Source organism: Rutidosis leptorrhynchoides, chromosome 11 (genome assembly GCF_046630445.1).
Source record: "Rutidosis leptorrhynchoides isolate AG116_Rl617_1_P2 chromosome 11, CSIRO_AGI_Rlap_v1, whole genome shotgun sequence".
Taxonomy (NCBI): Eukaryota; Viridiplantae; Streptophyta; class Magnoliopsida; order Asterales; family Asteraceae; genus Rutidosis; species Rutidosis leptorrhynchoides.
This window is the reverse complement of record NC_092343.1, coordinates 300434892-300441980: the sequence shown is the minus strand read 5'-3', so window position 1 is coordinate 300441980 and position 7089 is coordinate 300434892. Positions and strand designations below refer to the sequence as shown.

At 41.1% G+C, this 7089-nt stretch overlaps 1 non-coding gene across 1 annotated transcript; it reads right to left on the bottom strand.

The window, feature by feature from the left end:
- Positions 1-3340: 3340 nt before the first annotated feature.
- LOC139879235 (small nucleolar RNA R71) lies at positions 3341-3447 on the bottom strand. Its single transcript, XR_011770088.1, has one exon. It is a non-coding gene; the product is annotated as a small nucleolar RNA R71 (small nucleolar RNA).
- Positions 3448-7089: the final 3642 nt, after the last annotated feature.

Sequence of the window (7089 nt, the reverse complement as noted above, 5' to 3'; positions counted from 1 at the left end):
AAAAATCTATGAATCATGTTATCCTCTTGGAAGGGACTGCTTAAAACATCTATAACACTGAAGTGGTTACTCTATATATTTCTTCCTTCGTTGGTTGCAACTATATGTTGTTCTAGTCGATGTTAACCATAACTTCAACATGTAACTGAGAGCATATAGTTACATTAGGGAACTGTGTTTTCATTCAATCCAAGGATAAGTTCACATGTGGTATGGTAAACTGGGTGATATCCTTCACTGTTCGTTCAGACCGTCCTGAAGACACTATAAATAATTATGGCTTACATTGCGTACAAGTCCGATTTGTCACTTCCAGCTAAAAATTTCAATTCAAATCAAACGTTTCTTAAATATTGGGTTCTTTATGCCTATGGTCTCCTTCAAAAATTAATGGGATTAGTAAAATCCGTGGCTAACACTATCCAGACATCAAGTCGCATGGTTGTTGATATCGGCTAAAAAGTCACGTTTTCACCCCGGTATTAAGGCCCAAAAACAAGGAAGATTCGAACTTTGTCGGAAAAATACCCACTTCATCGGTTAGAATTTAAGAACAAGTAATTACGAAGACGGTGCAAAAAAAAATCAAGAGAATCGGAGCTAAAACGAAGATTCTAGAGCGAAAACGGTGAAAGATAAGAAATCAAGTTACGATCCAGGGAATTCAGGCTGACCAGCAAGCCATAAGGCCTGCCATACGACCTGCCAGTATGGAAACGTCCTGCCATATACGTGCCACCACACGAGCCACCAAACGGCCTGCCTTGCATACGGCCTGCCAAATACGTCCTGCCATACGGCCTGCCAAACGGCCTGCCAGGCGTATTTGGCAATTTTCAAGTCTATTTAAAGGGTCTTTGTCATTCATTCCAACACACACTTCAATTCACTTCTTTCTCTCTCTTGTACAATATTAGTCATACTTTCAAGGCCTTCTCACCTCTGAGCGGGAAATTAAGTACCCGGAGGCGAATGCTGAAGATTGTATTAGGAGCGGTCTGGAGTCTTGAAGTTGTCACTTTTGTATTCGGAACTCGTTTAATCTACTAGTACTTCTATCCTTTATCTTATATAATGTTTTATGATATTATTGACATGATTAGCGAGTAGTTATCTTTAGTGTATGCTATGATGTAAGCAGTTATAATGCCGAAATAATATTATGGTCTGTGTATGTTGTCGAAATGCTTTCCGATTATGCTTTAAACTCAATCGTTGTTCCAACTAATAGAACGTAGTTATAGGTTCTGTTATTAGGAAGTCGCGAACCCCGATTCAGAGTACACTATCTGTGTCACCCCTTGGTAAGAGAAGTCTATCGGATACAACGTAAGATCGACCGAGGCACACCGGTTGTAGTAAGTATATCGAGCTTTAGATTCCGACTAAGGACTATTTCGTAGTGAAACATCTGACTAGACCCCTAGTACATTGTCGGTCCTAGACCATGCTAGTGTAGTCACCAAGCATATAAACTTCGTGCATGCACGCTGAAGCACAGCGGTTATTGTAAGCTGTACCTCTGATAAGTAAGGCCATGGAACACGGTTAGTGTTGACCATAACGTGGTCTCAAGCATTGCACCCCGCTTGAGGGATTCTTAGTTAATTAAGGAACTGTTTGTTTAGACACATAAAGGATTGGACCGTTAGGATAACCGAACGTGTTCATGGAAGTCATCTTCACTTGGCCATGGTGTTCTTTATGGTTAAACTCTTTTTAAGGGCCTAACTATCTTTTACCAATCATTAACAAAATCATTAAAGCACATCACGTCTCTCGGATATGGTAAACCATGTATTCTATTATGCTTAAGAAAGTTTAGACCATTTTGGAATGTTAATACGTCACCCAACCGAGTTGCTCAATTGGATGAGCCGTCTGAATGTGTATGCCTGTAGTCAGACTGCACGGGCGTCGAGGGTAAGGGACGTTGCTGTCTATTCAGAATCTTCAAGCCTAACGCAGTACCCAGTGACATGTTTTATGACAGGGGCGTTTAGGATCAGTGTAATGAATACAAGGCCTCTGCCTATTCATGAGCCAGCATTCCATAATCTCGGCAGAATAACTGATGAAGTCATAGTATGCATTTACTTTAACCTTATCTGAATTACAAATTATATCGCATTTACTTTATCTATCTTAAATTATAAAATCCCAAAATAAATATTCACTACTCCCTAACTATCTTAGGCTACAATATAGGTTCGATGTTACTGATATCTCAAAAATACGACTATAGGTCATACTTCCCTTACTTATAAGGATTAGTAAGATTTAGGCCCCGCTAAATATAAATTTAAAACAGTACCCTCTCCCACGAGTGGCTGAACTTGGCGAGCCGCGGCCTAACGACACCGCGCAAATAAAAACCATCCATTTTGGCCATATCAGGAGACCTACTAGTTTTTGGCGCCGCTGCTGGGGAACTGGTATCAAGCAATACTGTTTTCAATCAAACTTATTACAAGCATTTAGTGGTGTCTAAGAAAGACAATTATACACGGACTTGGTTATTGGATTTTCCGAACAGTCGCCAATTATATTGGGACCAAAAGGATCATGCCTCTCCGTAGTCGGCCTGGCCACTTGGTTTGTTGAATAGTTTGTGCGGAACTTTGTTACCAAAATACCAGGGAATCTGTAGCCAGAACCAAAAACATATTCCACCATAGGATAGTTAGTTAATTAGATTAGATTACTTTAGATTACTCTAGTTTACCTTAGATTAGACCACCTTAGATTACCTTAGATTGCCTTAGATTAAATTACATTACCTTAGAATTAGATTAGTTTAGATTAGCTTATTATAATTTAGCTTATTTGCGAAAATTAAAAACAAAAAAGGCATACCCAGTGTATGACCCAAACCCGATCTAGAACAGGGCCGTTGTTATTCGTACCTGATCCAGACGCAATAATCTCTAAAGCACGCAAGGAAGCATGAATCAGAAACCAAATGGCGTTACGCGTTACTTTAGTAGAAAACACAAAACCCTCGATTGAAGGTCGTGGAGGACCAATCAGATTTCCAGAGATTCAAGGACACTCGTTCGAGTTAAAACATCACATCATCCAGCTCATTCAGAATAGCTGTCCGTTTCATGGATTACCGAATGACGATCCTAATACTCACCTTGATAAATTCATATCTCTTTCGAACTCCTACAAATAGCCAGGGATAGGACAAGATATAGTCCGGCTATACTTGTTCTCCTAATCTATCACTCATCATGCTCAAACTTGGTTTGAAGGACTGGAAAAGGATTCCATCACGTCATGGATGGAGATGGCGACTAAATTCCTAACAAAATATTTCCCTCCTTCTAAACAAACCAAACTGAAAAATGACATCATTAACTTCAAACAAAGTTATGATGAATCTCTTTACACTACATGGGAGCGTTTCAAAACCCTGCTGAAGAAGTGCCCTAATCACCAGTTAGAACGGTCAACCCAAATCTGTACCTTCTACAATGGTCTTACGGTAAATCATAGGACGACGATCGATGCAGCAGCTCAAGGGAATCTGATGAACCAAACCGCAGATGAAGCATGGGAATTGCTCGAGAACATGACAATGCATCATCATGACTGGAACTGTGGTGAAACAACTTCATCATCTGCCCCACTCTCTGCACTTAACAATCAAACGGAGGCCATCAAATCCCTCACAGATAAGATGGAATCTCTTGCCAAACAACTCGGAGAATTGAAGACGCAACCGCAGCAGGTTAACCAAGCTCAGGCTTGTGTTAATTGTACCAACCCGCAACCTACTGAAGACTATCAAGTTGAGTACGGAAACCCTGACGGTTCAGTCTGTTACGTTCAATACCCAGCTCGTCCACCAAATCCCGGATTCAATCAACCACCAAGGGTTAATCAATTTCAGCGAAGCAATCAACCTTTCCGCTATCGCTATCCACCTTATCTAGCCCAACAATCTCAATTGACCTACGATTAACCACTTCCACTCACTGGTCCCCCAGTTGAGGAAAATTCCCCTACCACCCAGATGACAAAAGCAACTAACCCCACTCTCGGAGCTGATGATCAATTAACTCAGTTCATCCAAGGATAACAACAGTTAAATCAGAGAACTGAAACCAGATAAGATCAGACGGAGATACTAATGAGAAATCAATTGGCTCTGCTCAAAAGTTTGGAAACGCAGCTCGAACAGTTATCACAACGTCTTGAAACCCGACCGCAGGGAAGATTGCCAAGTAATACTATCCAGAATCCCCACATAGAAGAAACAAAGCAAATGGATTCCGTAATCCCAGAAGAAGAACCACGGAGAAGGTCAACTAGGCTCAAGAACAAATCAACATATACTCAGAAGCTGACCCCTGAAACTCCAGTTCGCATACCTTATCCTGGAAGGCTACAAGAAGAACCATCCAAGCTTGATTCCTTCAAACTAGATGGAAGAATCTTGGACACCATGTCCAAAGTTCCCAACCAGAAGAGATACATCTGAAGGCTTCTTTCTACAAAGGAGAGGATACCAGACTCTAACAAAATTCCACTGAGTGAAGAATGCTCTGCATTACTCAGAAACTCTCTACCACCTAAGCTAGGAGATACGGGTCGATTCGTTTTCCCGTGTTCAATCTACCAATCTAGAACCATTCATGCGCTAGCAGATTTAGGAGCAAGTATCAACCTAATCCCCTACTCTCTCTACAAGAGATTAGAGTTAGGAGACTTGTCACCAACCAAAATGACAATCAAACTTGCCGATCATACAATTCGATATTCTAAGGGCATAGTTGAGAACGTTTTGGTGAAAGTCGACAAATTCTTGTATCCTACGGATTTCGTAGTAATGGATATTAAGGAAGACCTACACACCCCAGTAGTGTTAGGGAGACCTTTCATGAATACGGCTAGGACTGTCATTGATGTGTACAATCAAACCATGATCTTACGATCACATGGGGAGAGCATTACCTTCAAAATTGACCGAACAATCGATCTTTCTGGACAGGCAGAGATGTTTGCTATTTCCACCAGACGGATCACTTCCAATGATGAGTCATTACCACCAGCCAACGATATCGAGATGGGTGTCGAATCACAGTCTGTAGACGACCTAGAAATGGAAGAAGAGAATCCCAGCGAAGAAATAGAGGAAGAGGAGGAATCTGAAGAGGAAGAGGAAATGGAAGACGTAAAAGAAACTGCGACAACACCCGTTCTAAGCACTGAGCATCATGAAGAAATAATGAGGCTTGAAACGGCAGATCACAGTTTAATCATTCGCTTCAAAAAGAAGAACGACAAGGCTAAGGTTAAGGATATAGAAATTGATCCTGTAAGTATCAAAGTGGAGAATCAGAATACTGAAGGAACCCGTTCATCAGACGCATCCTCAGAGGAACCGGATACCGATGATGACGAGGAAGAGCATCACGAAGACATTCTGACTAACTCACACTCTCCAACCGAAGTAGATCAAAGGGAGCCGGACTCTTTTTCAGATCAAATTCCGGTTATATCCACACATGCAGACATGATTACCTTCATCAATGATACCGATGAATTTGAAGACATTCTCAAAGCCATCCGAAAGTCAACCATTGATTTTTCGCTACGCTTAACAGAACGAATCATGGCTATCAGAGAAGAGCACCACCTCTATCTCCGAAGAGAAGAAAATGATGTTGAAATCCTAGAAGAATGCATTCAAGACTTTATCAATTCTCTTCACGATCATATCTATCACGAAGAAAGGCAACGAGAGCATAATTTAGTGGTTCGCACTATTCTCGAGACAAGATTCTGTCGAGATCAGAAGATCATTTACTCTAAGGTTTATAATGCCTTAGCTGGATCTGCACTTCCGTTCTCACGAAACGAACGAGCACTACTGACTCTCATCCGAAAGCATATGGATCTTTCCACCGGCCGCCCGACTTATCACTCTGATTTGCAAATGATCGAGGATATTCACAGTCTTTTCGCTCTTCTGGATAGAGATAACTTCGAAAGCACACCAGACAGACTCGTGATTTACGTAACAATTGATCACCACGCTGATCTGATTATCAAAGAGTTACAAGATGCTGTTATGGAGGAAGCAAGACGAAATAATCCATTCTCTCATCTTGAACCAGATCGAGTCAACATTTCCACCAATGTTACGAAGCAGCTATCACGTATCTTCCATGAATCCACAGATCCTAGTTTCATATTTAAAGCTGGATGTCGAGAGATATACTCAAAGACGGTGAAATTAATACTCGGATCAGGATTGCTGTTCACTTCTTTCCAGCTTCGTCTCTTAACTAATCTGTGCAAAGCTACAGACTCTTACTGTGGAGATCACCGTTCTGAAGACTTCGAAATTCTAAAGATATGGTTTCTTACATTGTTTGAAGACCTCCGAAATGAGCATCCAGTCAGACAAATCATCAACACCAGCACTGCAACCATGATTGACATTCATGGGTCAACCAGCAGAGCTGTGGATCATATTCTCATAGGACTTCAAGACTTATCAAGAGCCGAAACTGCGCACTACTTATCGTTCAGAAGATCTTCAAGAGAAGTACCGGACTTGTTACCACTATTGGTCCGACACTTTCTCCGGACTTATCCACCAAGACTCACATTCCCTCAAGAAGACCAAGATCATAACCATCAACGAGGAATGTTTGCTTTTTGAAGAATCACTACGGTCGAGCCAACGACCTTAAACAAAAGCGCTTCCCGGGAGGCAACCCGTGCAATAAAGTAGAGTAGAAGAATAAAGGATGACAAATGAGCCGATAAAGAAGCAAGGAAACCAGCCACATCTGCTAGGGGTATTTCTTTCTTTTCGCTACTAGCTCAAGATTCAAACTATACCGCATCCTAGCTTATCACTAAGTGTGGGATAACACCCAATTAAAACACTAGACAAACACTCCTAAATCTTCAACTAAAACTCCTAAGTGTGGGATACACTAGGAACATTGAGAACAATGTTCGTCTAAGTGTGGGATGTTGGTATCTTTATATGCTATATCATAATAAACCATTACGAAGATTCCAAGTCCTTAAGCCAAATTTCAAATTTTTTGCAAAAGAAACCCT